This window comes from Athene noctua, chromosome Z (assembly GCF_965140245.1).
Source record: "Athene noctua chromosome Z, bAthNoc1.hap1.1, whole genome shotgun sequence".
Lineage (NCBI taxonomy): Eukaryota > Metazoa > Chordata > Aves > Strigiformes > Strigidae > Athene > Athene noctua.
In genome coordinates, this window is record NC_134077.1 from 81,193,482 (window position 1) to 81,217,885 (window position 24,404).

A 24,404-nucleotide genomic window follows, 5' to 3' on the forward strand; every position below is an offset into this window, starting at 1 on the left:
GACTTTCTGTGTTTTCCATGACTGCTTTGGGATCACACGTTTTAGATTCATGTCTGTTCTTCAAAGTACATGCTATTGCCCTTTTTGAGCAGAGATTATTTTACAGCAGACGAAACCCATCACAAAACAACTGGCCCAGGAAGAACTACTGGGCTTGGCCCAGCCAAGGATAATTGCTTTTCTTCCAGCTGGGATAAACAACTAAATGAGGGGGTGAAGATCATCCAGAAGAGTGAGTTGTGAGTAGGCTCTTTTGGGGAGACAGTTCTAAAAAACGGAGTGAAGCGCAGTATGGTTGAGAAGGCAGCTTGCCACCAAGTGGGCTGATGAAAGGGATTTGATAAGGTGAATTTATTTTCCTTGGAGAAATGATGATGAATGTTCAAAGGGAAGAGTCTGGACTGAACCAGAGAGTGCCTTTAAACACCTAGGGTTGTCAGTTACTTTTGCCTGGTACTTCTTATGAAGAAAATAACTGTTTCCCTCTCTGATCTGACCCTTAGCAAGTATGTAGCCAGCTGGGAAATGTTTCATAGCCAGAGCTTCGTCATTTATTTCTTAGTTTCTTTTCTGTATATCCTTGCTATGGTATAAAGCCTTCGGATTCTGGAAATCTGGTTTTGCAGTGCCATAAAGCATTTCTATTCTATCTTAAAGGCTCCTCAGCATAAGCTAAGATTCTTTTTTTCTTTTAATGACGTAATATAGAGTTTGTATAATATAGAGATTTTTCTGTATTATCTGGGAAAATAGCTAAACCAAAAACAAACTGTCCTTCCTGATGGTCCCAGAGAAGTTGTGCTGCCCCAGGCAGTCAGTTCTCTGATGGAGCATCAGCAGTGCTACTGGCCCTTCTGGAGCCCATCAAAGCTCACTGTTTGCCTGTTTAGATTATCTTCTTTACACAGAAATTAGAACACAGAGAAGGAGCTTAAATGTCCATCTGACTAAAGTGTAGCGGGGTCCAGCCCCAAAAAGTGGTCCTGAGCTCCTGTGTCCAGCACATTGTCCCTAAGAAGCTGATCATGAGTTTAGCAAGCTCTAGTCTCTCTAATGCCATAGTCTCACTATGGGCTGCTGAGGATCCACTCCAAGACTGAGGACTCTTGAGATTTTGTAGTCACCTGCACAATGCTGAAGAGCCCCTGTGATGCTGCTGGCCAACAAGGAGCAGATCTGGACTTGCTCTGTAAGAGGATAGCGAGGCCCATTTGTACATTTCCTTTTCTGCAGAAATGAAGTCTTCCTTAATTTTGCAGCCAGTGCTGCTCAGGAGAGCAAATTTGATAACCTGATGCTGGCCAAAGACAGAAGTAAACTGTTTCTCATGGGAGGAAAACAGTTTCAGGGGAGGAGTTCTAAAACAAAGTGTTTTAAAATTTAAATCTTCATCAAATATACTCTTAGGAAGCAGTTAAGGCAAAACTATTGGCTTAGAAGCAAGCCCTGAATTTCAAAACATGCCAAGAAGTACTTACTAATTGAGTAACACAGAGAGAGAGGCATATCCTGAAGGGCATGAGCAGCTCCATGCCAAAGCATATTACATTCTCGAAAGAGTGAGGAAGGAAAACATTTCAGATGGTCCCTACTGGGGAGCAGCAGAAATTCTGGTTTAGCTGCGGAGGTTGCAGACATTTGTGAGCAAAGGATGTAGGGGACTTTTTCTTAATTATTTCTGTTTTGTTAGAACACCTGATAAAAAATGGATACTTGCAATTCACAGGTAGCAGAGCTGTTTTGAGGTCTTGGAGTGTTTTTATGCAGAAGGGAAAGAAATGTCTATCTGTGAACTTCCAGTATTTCATGCATCACGGAGCTAAAGGAAAAGATTTCTTTCCTTCAGAGCAGCACCAATAGCCTCATTTTGCACAATGTTCTCATTTAAAGCTGCCTTCTAGGAGGGGAACCATTCTGTCTGCATTACAGACCCATCTGCATGTCTATTAGAAACTGAAATGGGACTGTGAAGTTTTGGGCAGCTCTGCAGGCCAACCGTGTTCCAAAGCTGTGCGTATTTCTCAGGTGGAAATTGTGACAAAATAGGTACGTTCACTAAATAAGGGCTCCCTGCAGAAGAAAGTGGAACTTGTGCCAGACCCTTGCACTGTTATTGCAAACTTCATCGTGTATTCTGCTTCCAACCCCCAGAGATCAAAACATAAAGTAACCCATGTGATTTTAAACTTTCCTAGGCCTGCTAGGTATTACAGACTGCTACAGACTGCTACGGACTACGGCCTTACTATCAGAAGTCTTCTTAGCTCACCCGAAAGGATTCGGGCCTGTTGGGGATGGAGGTTCTGTAACTGGTTATTACAGCTACACTACCTGAGGAGCTTCCAGTTCTTAGCTGCCAGCTCTGAGTGAGGGCTAGATTCACACGAGGATTTAGGTGCTGCCAGGATGTTCCCACCTCTAACCAAGAGAGGAAAGTCTACCTGGGGCATCCTTTTAGACAGAGGGCTGGTATGACCCTCTGTCTCTCAAAATAAAGCACCTCTACCCCCACCTTTCCAACCTTATACTCTACCTTGGATGTTAGGGGTACCCCAAAATGTGAAGGAACCCAGGTTCAGCCTCCTTTTATTTCCTGAATGGATCTTGAGCTTGTGTTCCACCTTGCAATTCATGACCCTGGTTGTCCTTGAGGGCAAGCAGGCCACAGACACACTGGGCTAGTGCCACAGAGTATGTAGATGAAGGCACCTGAAGCTGATGGCAAAGCAGGGTATTGAACTAAACATATCGGTTGGATTACTTTTACCTTCCCACATGTCAATCTGCTTTTACTATCATTTCAGTGTTTACAGATACCTTTCAAAGCAGTCCATAGTACTGATACTCTAAGACTTGCACTCAGCAGCTGCTGCTGAGAACAGCCTGTGCATGTAGGCACATGTCTATGGCACACCTCGCCAACTGAGAAATGTATATGCTGTCATGTTATTGTTTAATTATACAACTCTTCCCCATCTCCATCTGCACAACTGAGGAGGGCTGAGATCAAAGGTGGTATTTGGCACAGAAAAACATATGATAGTCTTCCAAGACACTGCAGCACAAATTATTCCAGCTAGGGTATGATGAGTATTAAGCAGTAAAATGTGTCAGGTGGAATATTAGGATGGAGTAGTATCTCCTCTTCAGATAGCAGAGAGCAGAGGAAAGCAACCCTTGTGTATGAACAGAGTGGAAAAATTGAAAGTTGAACAGCAATACCAAAACCCCCAATGTACAACACATTAGAAATGTAAGGAGTGTGGGGATATCCATAGGGTTGTGGAGTGGAAAAGGACTGAGGGTGAGGAGGATGTGAGACAGAACTTTTCTCCTTTGGTGAAAGTGGAGCTCCTGCTACCTGCTCTTCATTCTCTGCCAGACTAAGGCACTGTGACAATTACACTCTCTGTCTGCATGCTTCATTCTTTTTTTTTTTTTTTTTTTTTTGAGAAAAGAATCCCAGAATGCTGATAAACTTTATCATTTATCATGTCAGTCAGGGCTCCAACAGAAGCCTAGTGTCAGCACTTTCAAAGATGAAGCAAAATTTTCAAAATTTTCTAAAATCAAGTAGCTTGCATAAATTGAAAGGTTTGAAGCTCTGCATCTGACAGCTCTCTACTTTCCCTTTGAGTTGTTAGGGTTAACGCTTTTAACAACAATGTTGGATGAACAAGGAAAGTGGAGATTCACTTGTAATCACCTTGTTTTAGGAGCATGGGATTTAAGATGAGCAACATATGACAGTATTAAACTTTCATGAAATGTGTTCATTAAAATGACTGATTTACTTTTGTAAATAACTAGCTCCTTCACCATCTAATGTCTTCACAAGACTCTTCATGATCTGATGTCTTTGTGAACTTTGACAGTATCTTCCCCTCCGATCCTCCCCTGTATTTGTGGGAAGATATATGCTCCTTCTCAGATAACTTAATATTCTTCAATGCCTATAAATATTAACCAACACTTTGTAGAGTAGGAGATGAACTGTTTACCATTCACATCAAAGTTAGTCAATTCATGACCCATTTAGACTGAATCCCTGTTGGGGGTGTAGGGGAAGGAAGAACAGGATGAGGTAGAAAACAGTCCTCTCTGAATACCTTTAGAGCACATGTTTATAGCAAACCTTTCTTATCTACACAAATGTATTTGCATATCCATAAGTAATAAGAATTAAGATGTGGACTTTGTTTGAACTCTCCTTGACATTTGATTTTCCATTAACAGGTGGGTCGTGGTTTCCCTACTATGTTCAGCATTATTTGAATTCCCAAATCACTTCACCAAAATAGCTTAATAACTGCTTTCTGGGTCCTTTTGACTCCAGATATTTTAACAGAAATAAATTATCAAAGATAAATTCTCTTTTCTGAATCTGTGTATTTCAGGGACAGCAAATGATTCGTTCAGTAGTGATTCTCATGTGCTGGTGGCTCTGAGAGTTGCCTGGGGCAGGAAACACGTACGTCTGCTACGTGCATAGGATGACATTGAGCAAGTTCCTGCATCTCTTTGTGTTCAGGGTTTTTCCCCCATACTTGTAGGATGGAAATAATGCTGATAACAGTAATAAATGTTGAGACCTGGAAGAGCAAATGTTCAAGAGAGAACAAAGTAATTCCTGTAGAAAAAGCAATCTTGTTAATTTATCATTCACTCCACAGTTCAAGCAAGTAAATAGATGGCCAAAATTGCCAAAAGAGAACAAAAACCAGAACAGTGACCTCACTGACTTCAAACCAAGGCTGTGGATGTATTCCAGCCTTTAACAACGTACAGTCTGCATCTGCTTTCATCATTCAACTCACATGCACAGTGCAAACAAATGGCATGTTGACAGTTCTGTTTTCTCCAGAGCATCCTTCCCTACTCAGCAATTTCAAGTAGTATTTGGGGTACCTAGGCTTAAAAATACAGCGAGAGATTACAAACCCCTCACTTTTTAAACAGTCCCAGTTTAAGAGTTTACAAAGAAAAGAAAGCTGCTGCTGTGATTCAGATTCTCGTTTTATTCAGATAAGATCATCTGCTGGTAGGCAGGAAAAAAACCATCAACCCCACCAACCTGGATAATATCTTTTTTCTCTTAAAACCACTGAAATTCCAATCCTCCAACACCTGATTTTGTGGAGGAACATTTAACCCCTTGCATTTCTAACGAATTCTAAACTTGCATCTTGCAAATAACTGTGGGGAGTGTCAACACACAGACTCGGGAAGTCTGGAGAGAAGCTGACGCAGAAGCACTCCGAGTCCAGATTCGTGCCTTCGCCTCATTTTCGGCCACTGGTAGAGATGAAAGTCTGTACTTCCCTCTCAGAAGTCAATGCAGGGCAGGCGCTACCTGGCGGGCAGTGGTGCCTCCGAATGTTCTCGAGAGGTGCAGGAACACACGGCGCAGCTGGCAGGTCTTACTCTTTGTTGGCTAACGGTGCTTTTTTATGGTGAAAATGTAGGTGGCATTCATGCCCTAGTAACAGACCCAACTCGGCTGTTTGTCGTGCTCAGTGTCTCACCCTGAGCTCAGTCCATAAGTGCAGGGGTCAGGAAGACCTCTCCTACTCCTTCCAAGTGAGAGTGGCTCCAGGAAAGCGACAGGACGTTCCTGGGGATAAAATAACACAGCTGCAATCCTGTCCACCCTCCTCGACTAGCCCTGAATGAGATGATCCCAGTATACATTTTCTGCAACAAAATTAAGGTGTAATCATGCTAGTGCTACTCACTTTCTCTCTGCTAGCTGGAAACCTTCCTTTCCTCCTGCCTTGCTCCCCTGCGGCGTCAGGGGAAGGCGCTGGGTACGTCCTTGGGGCAGGATTACAAAGAAGGTGGACAGCAGAGACGTCTCCTTTGTTGCAGAGTTGCCGGGTTGCTATTGAGATATTCACGTCTCGGGCAGGTGTTTAAGTTTTCTGCCAAGCTGCAGGAGGCAAAGGGGCGTCCCTTTGTCTTTCTGGGAGACAGAGCCACAGCTTTGTTGAAGCAGGAGTCTTCTGCAGTAGCTGCAGTCTTCAATGTCCAAAGCAAGTGGAGCGCGGGCTTCTGCCACCCCCAATTCCCACCTTTTGTTAAATAATGACAAATTTTTGTTTGGGATTCGGGCTAGCATGTGTCCAACAGCTCATGGTGGATGTGTGGAGAGGTGGTATGAAAATGCCTTGGTCTTTTTCAGCATGGAGGTCCCTGATGGTGCTGGCACAGGGGGAATGCTGGAGATAGAGAAAGGAAATTGGGTTGATGGAGGTCTCTGTGCTCTGTCCCATCTTGTCTTTCAGAATTAATTGGTGCTGTCAAGCCAGTGATGAGGACTCATCTGTGTGGCAGGAATCAAGGCTACCCTAGGAGAGAATTGGTGGCACTGGTCCTGAAGCAGTTCAGGTGGTGTGTTGTTGCCTGTCACCTTTCCTTCCTCATCCTCTCCTCATTTGAAGAAGCCGGGTGTTTGGCCCTAACTTGGCGCTCCTAGGAGACCTTGAGGCTACACAGTAGAAGAGCTGGAGAAAATCGTGAGACACCAGTGAGTTGCCAGGAAGCTCCTGCTACTTGTATAAATGCAAGGCTTTTCTGACTCATGGCAAAAGTTCATCTTTGCTCTTCATTGAGGTCTGGGAAGGACAGAAGGGCTGGAGCAGAGTAACTGTACTTCCTGCTTCTACACTGCCTGCTCCCATAACAGTTAATCCTTTGCATTCTCTCTCTCATTCCCTGTCTGTTCATTTCCCCTTCCTTTATCAGTAATCAGAACGTCTCTAAAGTGGGTAAATAAATCCAATCATTACTTGGCCTAGGATTGTATGCAACAACCTCAGTATCCAAATTCTTTATGTTCATCACTTCCAAAATGATCTCTTTATCCTGGAGAAGCTATGTGAATTGAGTTTGTCATTACAGAAACTGGGTTGTACTTTCTTTTCAAAGCAAGCCCCACTTCTGGGAACATGTATCTGAGGAGACACTACTCTGCAGACACTGTATGTATTAACATTTTTTTTTGTTCTGTTTTCCTTTTTTTAAAACTAACATTTAATATCCATTCAATTTTAGGAGAGATTTAGGTCTACAGTTAACTACTTAACTCTTTATCCCCCTTGGTATTGTCCAGCAACACCACTCCTGTGTCTCCCAAGGCCCTGGCTTTCTTCTCCCAGTCAGAAACGACCACAGCCCCACAGGCTTTTCAAGACTTGAAATCTAGACCCAAGTTGTGATTGGAACCTGGTTTTCTGGTGGCAGGGACAATTTCTGTGTATATTATTATATATCTAGTAGATGTAGGGCTTGTCTTGATCCTTTGATCTGATAAACTCAAGTTGTCTTCTGATTCCAGTGTCTCCGATTCCTACAGTCATGAGATACCTGGTCATAGCAGGGTCTCTGGAAAATCCACAGACAAATCTGATTGCAATGACCTAAAGAAGACACTTCTTTTGAAAATCCTGAGGTGTTATGAAGCACTAGGGTATCAGGTTTTGGTGCATATCCTGAAACTGCTCTAAGAATCAATGTTCAGAAACAGCTGCTCTGTTCAGACTGTTGAGTAGGGGGTGTGAAATTTCTGATTGTCAAGGATGAATCACCACTGCTTGTGACAGGTCTGTAGGAACCCGCTTCTGTTGTATCTCTGAGCTATCCCAGGAGATTCTGCATACCCTTGTGACACATCTGTCCATATGCCAGGAAACAGTTCTTCTGGTCTAGATTGTATATCTGCCCCTTCAAAAGCACAATAGTGGTTGATCTCAAAATAGACTGTGCCTGCCTGTGAAATGTAAATATGTAACGACAGGGTGCTTGGAAAGCTAAACGTGATCCTCTTGACAACAAAGCAAGGAATCACATATATGTAATAATTACATAAACTAGATGTTTTTCTTAATATTTGTGAACTCTTCTAGGTATTCTGAATCTAATTAAGTCAATTCAAAGTAAAAGTATTTGTACCTGATAAAATTCCTATTCTGTGCTATTTGATGCTTATCTTATATTAAACCTAGCAGGGCACAAGGTGGTGATGAAAAATGTGTAGGTTCTTCTCCACCCTCCCTCCTCTGTCTTCTGCCCCAGGACTCATCAAAGAGAAGTGTCAGGGACAGTATATAGTTGCTATATTTTTCACAGAGGAAGCATTTTTTAACAGAGGAACCAAACTTCAGTGGAGCCAAATTCTCTTTATTCTCGCTTTCCTTCCAACATTGTGGATGACCCTCTAACATCAACGGAATTGCTGAAGTGAATAAGGCAGAAAGGTCTGATCACACTTTGGAGAAACCCTTGGAAGTCTCTCTAATCAAGTCAATGGTGCATTCTCGTTCTTAAATGCACACCTTGGCAAGTCACAGTAAGATCAACTGCATCATAAAAAAACTAGAGAAGCCTTACATATGAAGCTGTTCTCAGAGGAAAAAAATTCTTTCCAGGCCTACACTTTGATTTGGTTGGCAATGGCTTGTCACCTCCATACAAATGGTATGAGTATACTTTTGGGGTTTTTTTAAGACCCCATTCATGGAAAGACATGGACCTGTTGGAGTAGGTCTAGAGGAGGGTGTAAAAAATGATCAGAGGTTGGAACACCTCCCCTATAAGGACAGGCTGAGAGAGTTGGGATTGTTCAGCCTGGAGAAGAGAAAGCTCCAGGGAGATCTTATAGCAGCTTTTCAATACTTGAAGGGTGCTTATTAGAAAGATGGGGACAGACTTTTTAGTAGGGCCTGTTGCGATAAGATAAAGGGTAAACCTTAAAAGAGGGTAGATTTAGACTAGATGTGGGGAAGAAATTCTTTATGATGAGGGTGGTGAAACACTGGAACAGGTTGCCCAGAGAGGGGGTAGATGCCGCATCCCTGGAAACATTCAAGGTCAGGTTGGACGAGGCTCTGAGCAGCCTCATCTGGTTGAAGATGTCCCTGCTCATTGTGGGTGGATTGGACTAGATAACCCTTAAAGGTCCCTTCCGACTCAACCTGTTCTATGATTCTATGAGTCATCATCATGCTGTTGTTCAGGGTGGCATGCAATCCCTGCCTGGTGATGAGCTGGGCTGGCTCACTTTTTCCCCCAAATGGGAGACAGTAAATGCATATCCCTTATTTAATAAGAGCTGCTAATTAGTTCCGAGTCAAAAGTCACTGACTTTGCTCATTTCTTGTCTCTGATTAGCCAAAGTAGCCAACCTTCTTGTTACGCAATGCATTCTGTTGCCTTTCATTTCTACAGAAAATTAAATACTGCGAAAAACCAGACTGAATCCTATATTTTTTTCCATCAAAGATGCAGTTTTCTTTGAAAGAAAGAGAAAGCAGAAAACTATAGATTTCTAGTAAGTCACTTTCACAGTTATCACAGTTCTTGTCAGACACTGATGTGGTCAGCGCTGTGGGAACCCTGTGCTGTAAGGACCTCGTGCATAGCTCTGCTCATCCAGGAAATACCCATGCACTTGGCCCTAAGTCAGAGCAAGGCTGGCTGTAGAGCTGGAGGGGCTGTGCAGCTGATTTGCATTGATACAACGCAAGATTTGGATTACAACCCTCCCAAATCTAGGTATCACAACTGCAGATAGCAATGCAATGGACAGTAAATAAGAAACGGTCTGTACTGAACTCCTTTTCCAGCCCTTTCCTTCCTTGTAATGGTTTTAAAAACAAAAGTCAGTGCCAGTTCAATCATCACTCATAGATAATTTCTTGAAACAGGAAGTAAGCACTGAGGCTGGCTTTTCTGCTCTCCTGTTGTGATGAGCACTCGCTGACAGAATGAGGTTATTCTCAAATCGTACCTTCTAAAGAAGTTATTGTTCCTGGCTGCATTTCCCGTTGTTAAACCCCCAGACTTCATAAGCAGCCTTTCTGGAACTCCATTCCTCACGCCTGATGGAAAATCTGCTTTGCCAGGAGAGTGAGCAGGTTAATACCAAGCCTTGTAAAATGAAGCAGTTATCCTGAATGCTCTTGTGTGTGTGATGCCACATTTTCCCACAAAACCACAGCACCTCCTTGACATAAGCATTATCCAGCTGCCAGATTAGTTCAGGTCCCAGGTTCCTGACCCACCAAAATGATCATTATGACTTCTGTACCTGATTCTCAGCTGCTGCACATGGATGTAATTGGACTTAACAAAAATGACAGATGACAGTGTAATTAAACTCAATAATTACATCCCTTCTTAATAACCTACTTTCTAGAGAGCTGTCCTACAAACTTCAAATTAGTTTTAAATTTCAGGATCTGTACCATTGCATACTAATCCTGTTGTTAGGCTGAGCACATGAAAACAAATTCACCCTGGCATTTGATGTGATGTAAAACTTGCTGCTTGGAGGCATTGCACTCACCTTTGAGCTCTGCTGCAGAGACACGAGTAAGCAGATGAGCAGAGAGCGGGAAACGCCTGTGCAAGAAAGAGGTAAAGTGAGCAGGGGAAGATCAAGTCCTTGACTGATATAAAGGCAATTCCTTTCAAACTGGCAGCAAGTGATTTCCTTGCTAAAGGGCTTTTAAAATTACTCCTACACTGGAGAAAAAGAAAAGAGTAATAGACACTGCCTGATATATCTAACAACAGTTTGTGACCCTAACATTGGCTCATCAGGGTTTCCAAGCTGCTCCTAGTCCTTAAAAGTCTCATGCTTCATCACTGCTGCAAAAGACTGACAGCTTGGACCTGGAACCATGAAACAGCAGGCACAGAAAATGGGTTAGGAGTCAAGGACATGGATGGTGGGATGGCAGAGGTGCAAATCTCTTGGCCCTTCCCTGGCACAGCATCAGAGAGCAGGGGAAAGACAGTCAGGCGAGCTCTGCTAGGGAGTGGTGCGCAGCCCCTATTGCTGCCAGACCCGGAATGGGCACCTGCATGGTGATATGAAGATGCTTGATTTAGTCCACCTAGTAACAGGAGTGGACCCCTCCCACTCAGTCCTCCTGAGGTTGAGACCAGGCCGCACTCATATGATGAAGGTTTAGCTTATGGGCTTTATTCACTGTCTTGCTCCAGTTACCATGCCCAAGCGCAGGTCTCCCTGACAGATACCCCTGGACAGTCCCAGTCACATTGTCTGCAGACCTTATTATGCCTTTTCCCATTTCTTAACCCTCCATTTCACACCCTTGTACCTTATGTCCACATCAGTCTCCTCCCAAATCAACCACCCACCTCAAATTACTTCTTCCCCACAGACACCAACTTTGGTATTTCTGGTACTGTTACCTGGATGATCTTTGCCTGATGTGATATATCTGATAAGTAACCTGGGTATGGTAGCTTTTCAAGACTGCATTTCCCAAAAGGTCATTAGGACTCCCCCCAGTTATCTGTGGAATTTGGCCATGTCTCATACAACTCTCCCTTAGCCACCTGTGAGACATCGTCATCTTTTGTGGCACCATCTGTAACTTCTGTCAGCGTCTCAGGCTGCTGTTTGTTATGTCAAACAGTTTCCTCATGTTGTGTCCAACACTGTTCCATGTCCTGTTCAGTCTGGTTAACCTCAGGCCAGAGCCCAGTCTGTGCTCTCATCATTTGCCTGCAGCCCTAACAGTGATTTTTAGTGCAGGTCTTATAGCATGAGTCTAAACAGCTTGGTAAGAGTGATCAAATGCTCATCCTTGGAGGTCAGACTAAAATGCACTTAGAAGAGCTGTTCCTTGTGCTTTCCATCTAGGATGAAGATACATCAGGGATACATCAACGGTTTTCATGATCAGAAAGACTTGCTCGACTCATGAGTCCTACTGGACTTTAATTTAAGGTGCAATTGTGGCATGAACAAATACAATCAAGTGAAAAACACCAAAGTACAAACTGTGGCTTGTTTAGGCCACAAGATTAGGGCCCTTTGTTTTAAAATTTCATTGATACATCAAAATTAGTCAGCTACCTTTTGGCACAGGGGCTGCTCAACCTCCAAAAATGGAATACACTTTTTAAAACAGTATTGATAGCAAGCAAAGTGATGGAAAGGGAATGGCTAACTTTGAGTATTAAAAAAGGATCCCATTGAGTATGAATGTTATCTGAAGAGAAAGTGCACTTCAACACATTTGTACAAGAATGAAAAAACCTCATGTAAACTGAAAACGCATGAAGATATACTGGGGAAAATCTTGCATAGCTTGGTTAGAAACTAGAAGCTGAAATCTAACTCAGCAAAATAACACAGTCAAGCTAAATTACTGTGAGTTGATACAAAAATATATAAATAGCAGAGTTACTATTAGCTAAATTGGTACATATTTCTGCAGGACAATCTCTCCTATTTCTGCAACTCTGACAAATCTGAACCACCACAGAACAGACCTACTCACAGAAAATTAGGAGTAGCCTCATATTTTAGAGCACTGAGTCTTGCTTGTGCTTTGAGACTGATTCTTACGCAAAAAATTAAAAAAGGCTTGACCAGACACTGAAGCTTTTACAGAGGTGTTCACATTTCTGAAATCTAAACACTAGACTGGAGAGAAAACAGCTGCATGCTACGCTGACTCATTTACTTACTAGTGAGCTAGGCTGAAGATGTAGTCTCCACAGATTTGATACGGTTGTTCTGAAAGTATAAATTTGCTTATTTTGCTAATGCCTCTTCTCCTGTGTAGAGATGCTACATTTTTGCTTGTTTGAATCTCCATAAATGCTCATGCCTAAGAATGGCAAGAGCCTATGAGGCTTTTCTCCTGCTCAGACAATAGGTCTAGAAGAAGTTTTCTCATTTAGGAAGTTAAATCCACTGTTCTTTAATATGATGGATGATATTCATAAAGCTTGAAGAAAATAATGTGTGCCATTTCAAAAAACTAGAATTTCACTATATTCTAACTTCTAGCTCATGTCTGAGCAATTAATTGGTGAGATATTCAAGCTGTACTGAAATAGTTTTAGTCTTCATGACTGTCATACAGGTGAATTCCTTGTCCTTATTCTTGTCAGAAGATTTTCTGTCTATACATCCAGTGGCCTCTTTAAGGCCCCAAGCAGGTAGCAAGTGAAGTACCCAGCATCAGTTGGAGAACTACACCTTGTGCTGAGTTTGTGTGGCGGGTTTTTTGGTAGCAAGGGAGGGGGCTATAGCAGTGGCCGCTGTGAGAAGCTTCCCCAGCTCCAAGTCTGACCCACCTCTGGCCAAGGCCCAGCCAATTAGTGGTGGTGGCTGTGCCTCTGTGATAACGTATTTAAGAAGGGGAACCTGGGAGGGGGTTGAGACTTGTGAGAAGGAGTTACAGGAAGGATACCTGTGGGAACACTGAGGCCAGTGGAAGAGAGGGAGGTGTGCTGGAGCAGAGACCCTCACTGTATTTCTTGGTGAGATGGCAGGGCTGCCCTCCTGCTACCCACAGAGGTCACTGGTGGAGCATATACCAACCTGTGGCCTGTGGAGGACCCCCGGGACTCTGTGGGAAGAAGAAGCCCCCACTGTTGTAGTTCAGCACTGGGAGGACTGCAACAGGTGGGGGTGACCTACACCAGAGCATCTCGAGAAGAATGTACCCCATGGGGAGGACTCACAGGGAAGAAAGTTCATGGAGAACTGACTCCAGCGAGAGAAGAGCCACGTGGAGCAGGGGGAAGAATGCAGAAGTGTGCTTTCCCCCCCGCCCCTTGCAGAAAGAAGTGGTGAACTGACTGCACACCCCATCCCCCTGCCCCTGCATCACTGGGAAATGAGGTAGAGATATAGGGAACAAAATTGAGCCTGGGAAGAAGGGAGGGGTGGGACAGGTGTTTTTAAGATGTGGAAATACTTCTTTCTGTCCCATTCTGGCTGTTAAATGTTGTTATGTTTAGAATTAGAGTGATGCTTTTTTTTTTTCTTCCCCTAACAAGACTGTCTTTTGCCTGTGAGCATAATTGGGGAGCCACCCCTCTCTATCGTTATCTCAACTCACAAGGGGTTTTTTGGTTGAACGTGGTTTTTTTTCCTTCCGATTTTCCTCCCCATCCCATCAGAGGGGAGGAGTGAGCAAGCGGCCACTTGGTGCTTTGTTGCTGGCTGGGCCGAAACCATGACACACCTTCAAAAAATAAGCACTGCGTATTTCTGAAACTGCCTGTATATTTTTTGAGTCTTTCAAATCTTATGTGGAAAAGCAGTTTATTATTAAGATACCTGAGTAACAGTACCTGAAATAGTTCTTAGCCCCGAAATGGCAAAAAGGTATTTGTGTATCACTCATCCCTCTTTCTTGGGTGTCTTGGTCTTTGTCACCGCTCCTGGACACACAGTGGGCAGATGCTTTCTGAGGTGTACAGCGAACGCCCTGGTCCTTGTGTGGCATGTCCCAGCCCACATGGATAAGGACTCTGGTGGGAGAAATTGCTCAGATGTTCTGGTACAGGAGGTCAGTGGCCAGAAATGTTTGCATAGTGATGGGGAAGGGGAGTTAGTGAGATGAATCTGCACCTCTTTGAATCCTACACAAATGGGGAACTTTTTCCCATTGCTATAACAATTTTTTTTTTAATGTGCTGGCTGCTAGTGACCCACACAGGAGGAATCCCACTGATCTGTGTATTAGGGCAGGACCTACCCAGCATTGTTAACAATGCTGACAGTAGAAAACAAGTTGACAAGAGAAAAAAAAACAAAACAAAACCTAGAAGTGTACACAGGCCAAAAAAATTAGTTTAAGCAATGTAAAATTTGAGTTCAAATATTGTCCGAATAGAGGGTGTGTCCTGATTGGAAGCTTTAAGCCAACAGATAAAGGGCAATAGAGAAAACCATGTTGCAGTATGCATCTTGCTGTCAGACATTGTGGATTGTTTGTCTGGAGTGCTGGTTTTAGGCACATATCAGAAAAAATAGAGTGTATCTCCACTTAGGAGCAAATTGTGGTTTGTTCATCTCTTCCTTTACAGTAATTATGAATTTACTGTTACCCATATGAGATAGTATGTTCTCTCTTCTTGACAAGATGATGCCAGAAAATTTAAGAAAACTAAAAATAATATTTGAGGCATATAAACTCTTCACATGTGCTAAAGAAACAGCCAAGTTACTGCTGAAGTGTACTACCTGCCTACACCCACTGAGCTTGAGCTTGCCTGACAGTACACTTCATTATTCAAGTGTAAATTGCTATGATAAAGCTATGAGATTATCTTCCCAAATTTAGGTATATCACACCCTATCAGCAGCCTTGTATGTGTGTGTATATGTATGTGTATACAGGGTTTTTTGCTAGAAAGAATCAATCTGATGTTGAAAAGCAGGAAGTTTGTTCCCCATTCCTTGAAAAATGAATAATTTGGATTGTGTTGCAGGGTGCATTGCTCATTGTATTCACACACGTCTTGCCAGGTTGCTTTGTTCCCAATTCCCCAGGAATCTTCTCCATGGTGAAGATTTCTTGTGTGTCACTGGCAGCTAAAAGATTTTCATACCTGTAGTAGCAATGTAACATGTTAGAAATTTGTCTTATTTCTTCTCCGTGGGCTTTAACTTGTACTTTATGCTTGAATCCTTTGTTCTCAGATAAAAAACGGGTCTTTGCATTTAGCCTACCAAGTATTTATTGGGGAATAGCAGCTCCCATCATATCTCCATGTGGCTAAAAGAGTCCATCTTACAGGAGATTTGGGTATGGCATTGTTTATGAAACTGGTCTTCCCTGAAGCTGAAGCGAAATACTGTTATCTTACATTGACGAAACAGATGGTGCATTTTCCTGCAACTAATTAGCAATGCAGTGCCTAGTCTGCAAAGAGTGAGAGGAAATCCTTGATGCCTCTCTGCTACTATGTCTTCCTGCCAGGTCTTCTGCCTGTGCAGCACACTGCTGTAGACTGTAGTGGTTGAGAGCTTGTTGGTCAGATAGTGTCCAGTGAAAAGTGGTCCTGACCTATTTCAGAACTTTGCCAATTTGACAGATTGCTCATAATTAGTCATGAGAGGCCTTCTGCTCAACTCAGGCATATTTGGCATGCACAGCTGAGATGGGAAGCCTCTTAGACTGTCTGCTGTGGAGACAGGCTTGTGGTACCTCTACAGTCAAGCAAGGGCCCAGTGTGGAGTTTCACATCAGAGCAGGGGTGCTGCCGCCTTCCTGCCCCCTCAGGAAGCTCTTGGATGTGATGTTGGCCTACTGAGGTCCCCTCAGATCTTAAGAGAAACTGAGTTTTCAATATGTGGTCTAAGGAAGCTGTGTACATCTAGATTTTAAGAGACAGTAGTACTACAGCAGTGTGCCCTGCTATTGAGCCTACAACAACTGACATACTTACAAATGAGTACACTGAATTCCGTATCAGAAATATCTGACACCATACAATTGGTATGGTTGAGTCTCTGGCTAGTGATGAGAGGTGTGTAGTGTAATTTCAAGACAGTGGGAGAAGATAAACCATAGTGAAACGGAATCTCCCAAGCTTGAATTCAGCCCAGCTGTGTAGCAGTCAGCCCCAGCTTTCCAGAGACACACCTGACTGACTAACTTCTGCCTGACATGCCAGCAATGGGGACCTGCTTAGCTTTAGGTGCTTTGCAGAGCTGTAGCCTAAATTGGTTAGGCAGACCTGGGATCGGTAACCTGTCAGTTCTGCTTGACAAGGACTTAGCAAACATGATTCTTAGACAGAATGTACTCAGCTGAAAAAAATCCCTAAATAAGTCCAGCAATTATTATCTGCATCTTTGCATCTCTATGCCTTAGACACAAATCTTGCAGATGCAGTTTGGTCTATGCATATGTATGTTGTCATCTTCTTACTCTGTGCACAGATAGGTGTGGGCATGAATTACATGCAGCTGTTCTGGTCAGTGAAACACTTAACAGTCTAACTGGATTCAAAAAGCTTTGCAGAAAGTCTATTCTTTTGCACACTGAAGAGAGTGTTGGGGCAAATATGTTGACAGATGATAACAATGAGGCCTTATGTTGAATTCTTATGCACTAGACTCTGATGTGACTTCATCTGAAACCTTGTATGTATTCATAGTGGTGTGGAAGAGTAAGACGGGGACATCAAAGAGGTGTTTATGAATTAGAGGAATAAAGCAAAAAGTGCTGGTTCTTCTTTTTGAGGAAATTGTCTCATGAAATTAACAGCAAGTAAATGCATGCTAAATATAGCAAACACTGTTGTCACTATGAGCATACTATTACAAGACAGGATGAAATGATGTATGATTGTTGGATTTTGGTAGCCATATGTCTCCTGACAGAGACATAAAGTTTCATTGTGATCCCCTATATGAAGGATAAACTGCTTTCAGCCTACAAGTTGTGCTACACAAGATCAGCTCTTAAATGCTTATGGTAACACAGATTGTTCTGAATTTCAGGACAATGAATTTGGACAGGATCTACTCAAACTCTCAGGCAAGCAAACAGCTTTGAATGTGTCCTGCAATAAGCTTCAATGGAATGACTCACGCTTTAAGAGTCAGAACGTGAGATGTCTTGTTGGGACTTGTTCTGGAAAGAGGAGAAACTACTACCAGAAGCTAAAAAAATCAGTAGAATCCGGCTATGTGAGTCTATGTGGGAAGTACCCATGTGCTTGTGGTGAATGTCATTACACTCATTCTTCTGTGAAGATTTACCGACAGCTGAAACATTGCAATCTAGTCTTCCAACTCCAATGCTAGATGAAGGATCTGACAGATATCTGTGCCGCCCACTGAATCATCATTGATTAAAACCTGAAATTTGTTGCTTTTAGCAGTAAAAATGAATCTTTTATTCTATAGTACGTATCCTTACCTCTTTTTTTTTCTGCCTACTGTAGAATGCTGCACATAGACCTTTCCCACAGGATTTCACTAACAAATGTGGGCAGTTATTCTCTCAGCAAGATGGACAACCAGTTTCAATGCACTTTGCGTACCAGCTATGCTCCAATTCAAAACATAGATGTGTACCGAACTCTAAGGAGATTAAATTACTAGTCTAGGTGTGCTTTTTCTGGGAAATGAATGCACTGAAAAGTAGTGAATTGGAAAACTCTAAAAATCCCAGTCCAGATGTATGATGCTAAAACAAGATACAGGCAACATACACTGTTGAGAGTTTGCACTTGTTTGTTCTTTGTGGGGTGGGGTCATGTCCCCTGAGATGCAGAATGCAGTTTCTGCATGTTTATTATTTAGCAAGTGCTTTTGGTAGAAGATTATTCTTGTTTACATTTCTCAATTTGTTTTCTCTTTTGTTTGCTTGTTTTGTTCTCAAATATTCCTCCTATTAATATGTCTTCTGGAACTGCCTGGCCTACTTTAGGCTAAAAATAGCCCTCGTTGCTACTGCTATAGCTCCATGCAAACCACACAACACCCAAACTAGGAAGGAAAACCCCATGCCCTGCTGAGCTTCCCTGAAATGACAAGCAGGTCAGAAATCCATATGAGCAAAAAGCAGGAGGAAAAATAAATCCTGCCTTCCTGCTCTGCTTCTACTAGACTTCCTGATGGAGCAAAGTGATGAAACAGCAGAATGGCATGTCAGTGTTTTGGTTTCCCTCTGCCTGCTCCACATCCACCTCTGCCTGCTCTGCCCACCAGTAGATACCACTTTTCTTAGAGAGCTGTGAAAGAAATAATGAAATTGCAGGAATGTGAAGCTGCAAATAAGACATTTTCATGTGTGTTTCTAAGCAGCCATTCTTCAAATTAACTTCATTGATCTGTTGAGTAAATATCGGTCTTTAGGTACAATCAGACTGATGCTGCTCATGCTGTTGCACTGCCTAAACGAACAGGAATACCTGTCTCCCACAAATGAGATGTCTTCAGTGGGCTGTGCCTGTGCTCCTGATGTCTTACAAAGAAAGGCAAAGGGCTCTGGATACATAAATGGTTTTCCTCTGCATTGCAGCAGACAAAGCTTAACACTTCTCAGCCTTACGTGGATGCCATTATATGACTTGTCTGCAAGTACCCCTCAGTCCATGTGGCCTGTGATGCATGCTGGTGGGACAGGAACAGTCTGGGCTTTCAGGTGACCTTGGGCGTGTCACCTCACTGCCGTGTGGCACCGTGCTCGCCACCCGTGAAACGGAGGGGTAATGAAGTACCCAGAAATGCTTCTGCAGCCACCTTGGCAGCTGTGGACCGAAACTCCGTTGCTCCACAGACACCGATAGGGTTGTCCTGATTTACTCTAGCTCGCGGCTGGGCTGCTACTTTTTTACACCTTACAGTGAGGGTGCTTTGGCAAGAGCGCTTCATGTGCAGGGGCCCGCAAGAGCGTGCAGCGGCCTTGGTCAGCAGCCCTGCGCGGCTGCCACGAGGGACGGGGGCTGGAGGCACACAGGCACGGCCTGGCCAGGGCCCGCATCCCGCCCCGCCGCCCTTGGCACGACCCGTGCTCCCGGCCTCGAGGGTCCTCTACGCCAGAGCATCCCTGGGCTCGGGGTCAGCGAGGTAGTGCCGGGTCCCCTCGATCGCACGTTCGCCTCGCTCTCGGCGTTCGTTCCCGTCCCCTCTGCCGGGGGTACGCAGTCCAGCCTGTGACGGGGCTGGGGGAAGCCGCCGGAGCGGCGTGCTCCCCGCGGCGGGGTCCGGGGGAGGGAGGAAGAGCAGGAAGGGGGCTGCCGGGCCGCGTCCAGCCTCTGCCTGCCAAGGGCCGACTGGTCCCCGGGGCTGGGGACGGGGGTGTCGCGCTGCTCCCCCCCCCCCCCCCGCGGCTTGCGGGAGCGGTGGCAGCCCCGCGGGGGGGGACACCGGCGGCGCCGGCACAAAGGAGGGCGCTAGGCTGGGCGGGGGGAGCGGCGGCGGGGCCGGGGGGCGTCCCGCTCCCAGGGCTGCCATCCTCTCCGCTGCCATCCCCTCCTCCCCGCCCCACTCCCCTCCCCGCCGACCGCCCCTCCCCGGCCGGCCCCCGTCCCCGCCCTCCGCTCCGCAGCCGGGGCGGGCGGCTGGAAGCCGGGGCCGGCGGCGGGACAGCGGGCGAGGGCAGGGAGCCGCGCCGGGGATCCTGCGGGCGCCGTGCGGAGGAGCCGGCAGCGGCGGCCGAGCAGCCCAGGGCCGAGGGAGGGCGGCCCCGGCCCCCGGCCCTCTCCCCCGCGCCGCGCCGAGGCGGGAGGGCGGCCCACGATGCCCGGCCGGCGGGCGCTGCCCGCCCGCTCGCACGGAGACCGGCGCCCGTAGCGGGGCTGCCGCGCCGTTCCGCACCGCGGGGTGAGCCGGGCTGGGCGGGCGGCGAGGGGCGGGTGGGAGCCCGCGGCCGGAGCTGCCTCCGGCCCCGGCCCCGGCCGCGGCCCCGGGGGCGTTCGGGCGGCGGGAGCCGGGGCGACGCGGCGGCGTTGCCGCTTCCCCGCGGGCGCGTCCGGCAGCAGCGCGGGGGCAGAGCCCGGGGGGCGGCCCCGGCGCGGGGCCGTGCGGGGCCGGGGTGGCCCGCGGGGCCGAGGAGCGGGCCCGGAGGCGGCGGCTGCGGCTGCGGGGTGGCCTCCGCCCCGGGAGCGGGCACGGAGCGGCGATTCCCGCCGGCGGCCCGCGGAGAGGCGGCTGTCGGGGGGGCGCGGACGCCGCGTTCCCGGGCCGCCGTTCCCCGCCGGCGCTCCGCTCGCCCGGCCGCTCGCCCGGCGGAGGGGGCTCGGGAGGGGACGGCGGGCGCGGTGCCGCGGGGCGGGGTGGCTGCACTGCGTGGAGCGGCGATGCGAAAATGTCACTATATGCCGTGTCCCTGTCCGGTTTGGATGCTTTGAGAGACCTGACCCTGCATCTTGTCTCTCTAGGAAACCTAGGTGGTACCAAAAGACAGAAATGCAGGCATTTTGATCAGCTGTCATTTAAGGCTTGTGGGTAGTGAGATGAGATCTCCTAGCTGGCATCTGAGGTTGTGCAATAGTTCTCTTCATCCCTCTGGGTGAAGAAATAAATGCGTAAGAGTAACAGTACTGGTCCTGCGTGTTATATGGTCTTTGTGGGGGCATGAAGACACATGGGGACAGGTCAGGGACATCCTCCCTATTGCAGATGAGATAGGTATGATGAGGAAAAGCAGACGTGGTGGCACTGTGCTAAAAGTGGCTACTTGGGCAGAGGCAAAAATGTTTTTAAAGCCTTTCAGTTTTGTACAATGGGCTCTTGTGCTTGACATGAGAAAGAAGGTTTCCGGAGGAGTTGCTCCAAAAGGGGTTACCTCTGAGGCAGAGGATACTCCGTGTGACTGCCCTCAGCCTTTGAATTTCAAGATCCAGTTTAGTCGGAGGACATTGCTGTGGACCTCCCTCTTTTTAAAGTCATTTTTAGATACTCTCAGGTGTGATTTCTTGGGGGGCTATTTCTAAAAATAAAGATGGGTAAGAACTTAGGGGGAGTCTTTTCTGCATTTGTCCATAGGTAAGTTTGAATGTATTGTGCTGGAGGAGAACCAGCTTTGGAGTCTTGACACAGGGGAGGAAAGGAAGGACAAAATTTACACCAGCTGAGGGCCTGTCAAGTACAGGGAGCTATGACAACAGCTCCCTACTACCTCCCCTAATTTATTTGTATTCCTTCCTTTCCTCCTCAGCTTTCATTGCTAGCTCTCACGTGGCATATTTCAGTGTTGGCTTTATTCTCACTCTGTGTGGAAAACCAGTGATGCTGAAAAACATGCGAAACCCACGTGTATCAACAAGGATGATATTCAGTGCTATTTCTCTTTTGATGGCAGATGTGAACTTGTTGCAGAATATATAGGCTTACTGGGCTGACATTGTGCTAGGTGTTGATGCTTATTAACACACATACACAATAAAGACCATGTTTGGGGTTGTTTTTTTTTTTTTTTTGATTGATGAGACATCAGAGGAGGAGCTGGTGGGGAACCATATCCTTAATCCCTCAGCCATGCAGTCACATCTGCTCAGTTAGAGAACCTTTTGCTGGGTGTGTAATTGGAGATATATTTTAACTGAACTGGGAGAGTTCAGTACCAGAAGGAGATTTTTGAATCTGCAAGTACATCATAGCTGTATTTTTTTTTTAATATTATATCTTTTCTTTGACAGCTTTGATCATCATGAAAAACTTTTTTTTTCTTTGCTCACTCTTCCCTGCCTCCTTGTTCAGTGGTAGGAGTCTAGATGCGCTTTGTTGTTTTGAGGGATTATTTTAAATTGGAAAACATTTCCATAATTGTTACTTCATCAGATCGTATGTCGAACTGATTAGCCTACTTTCTACTGCTCTCTCTAATTTTTCTTCTTAATAGTTTCTGCAGCCACAAATATCTTGCAGTTCTGTAGCTAATACAACAGCATGAACGAAGTGTCTTTTTCCAGTTATCTTCAGGAGGACCTATTGTGAATATCACTTGACTGGGATTTTATTCTGAAATTGTCATTTATCGTGGAACTAGGCCCTCAAGATATGCAAACTTCTCTAATGGAAAACAGCTACATCTCATCAATGCTTAAAAGAAACATTTTTAAATCCACTAATGCTGGCTTACTTGTACTGGTTGAAGTTATGGTGAAAGACTTTTTAAGTTGGTGACTCTTCAAGAGTAAGATCTGTCTTCAAGATTATTTTTGCTCGTCGTTGGTTCCTGAAAGTAAATGTGGAACAAAGACAAATTATGTAGTGCTGATGCCAGAAACCTTTGTGAACCTCTCTTTTATCTTTCTAGTTGTTTATGCCAATCAAATCTGTGATACATGGTCAGTTCTCACTAGTTTTCACAGAAAGGTGTGGAAATCAGCTGTACCACCTCATTCTGAGAGGCTGAAATCAGAGTGGTATCTATTGAAATCATAAACTCCTGCTTATGACAGCTTAAGCCTTGAAGCCTTTGCTTGACTTTCAGTCCGTTCTTTCCCATGTGAGATTCCCATCTGAATTAAACAGGTTCAGTTTTGTTGTGTCAGTTTGGTTGGCAGCTGGGAAGTTAGTTCTCCAGAACTTGCTGCTGTAGCTCCAAGATGCTCTGTGCTTTGAATTTCCCACCTTTAGAGGAAATCTGTGCTCTTCAGATAGCCTGGCTTGATGTTACATTGAGTTCTGCAGACTTAGCCCTCTGTTCTTCACAGGCCATGTTTTCTTTCTTTTTTGGATTTTTCTTTCTCTATTTTTTTTAACCTGATGACAGACAGAAAAGTCTGCTTGCAAACATCAATCTGCAAACCCAGTTCTCTGAAGAACACCCAGAGTTCTTGGGGTTTATAATAGGTAGATGTTGGGATGGGGCTTAAATACAAAGCTAATGACCAGCATGTTTATTGCTACTGGTGCGTGAAGTTGGTGCTGCAGCTTGCTCATATGCCCTCTCTTACCTATTTAGGCATTGTTTGCTGGGTTTGCATATCCAGGGTAAAACTTGTTTTTCAATGGTGCTTTTCAGAAATGCTTGCTTAGCAGCAGCTGAGAGTGCATTATTGTCCATGATGCATGTCACGATTCTGAAAATCTCATGCTTTTGTTAAAACTATGCTACTGCCAATGTCTATTGGGTGGCGTGAACAAAGGTTGAAAAAGGGAGACTAGAGAATCAGTAGCTACTCTGGGTAATCGTTAGCTGAGTTGTTAGATATGAGGTCAACATTCACTCATTTCCTCCCTTTTTTGTAAAACCTGCTCCCTTAGTAGCCTGTACCCTGCACAGTGTCAAAACAGTGATGAACACCCTGTCTGCGTTGTCAACAGTCAGTAACAGTGATGGGGCAATTCTGTGTTTGTAGGGAAAAGAGGATAGCATTATTCTTATGGTAATCTTTGTTCTGCTACCTTTTTTTCTAATAAGGACGTCGATCACAGTCTGTCCATCCTCTTGAAATACCATGTAACTTTCCTTACCCAGGTGGGTTTCTTGTTTTATTTCAAAAGGGTAGAACTCTGCTACTGTGGGGTGCAGGACATCCCATGGTAGTGTCTGGTGTGTCTTGTGTAGCTACCATTCTTTCTGGTTATAGTGAAAATCATACAGGAGTGACTGAGGACATAATTAGTCAGAGAGGGGTGGCACAGGTGGGGGAATGGGGACAGAGTAGGCTTATATATAAAAGACCATGTTTTGATCTGTTTTTCTGAAGGATTCATGCTGCATTATTCTCGTATCTTAACTAGAACAGGAATTAGCTTCAAGGCAGATCCACGTGCACAAATGTGCTAATCACTGATTTACCATGTCCTCTAGGGATCTGAGGACTAGCATAAATGTATAAAGGCATGCCGTTTGTTGCCAACTAACAGAATTGTATCTGCCAGATAGAGGTTTAAAGTTACCCATGGGCTTGGACATCCTTTGCATTTAAGGTTTCTGCTTTTTCTTGTTTTAAAGGTGTCACTTTTATTCATTACAATACAGGGTGGTTATTTCCACACATCCTTTACTCCTTCAAGCCATTTGTTTAAATAGCCTTGACAATGCACCCCTCCTTTGATTTTTATTTTCTTTTTGTTGTGCTCTAGCAAGTGGAGGGCTATTCTTTGCTCAGAAATGTTTCCTTTGCAGAAGCAACATTTAGAGTTAATGGTT

General features: G+C 45.0%; 1 protein-coding gene across 1 annotated transcript in view; it reads left to right on the top strand.

Moving 5' to 3' along the window:
• Positions 1-19,896: 19,896 nt before the first annotated feature.
• PLPPR1 (phospholipid phosphatase related 1) overlaps positions 19,897-24,404 on the top strand; it is a 139,725-nt gene continuing 135,217 nt past the window's right edge. Inside the window, exon 1 of the mRNA XM_074932283.1 lies at positions 19,897-20,122. The gene's annotated coding sequence lies outside the window, so the exon portion shown is untranslated. The remainder of the gene's footprint in view (positions 20,123-24,404) is intronic.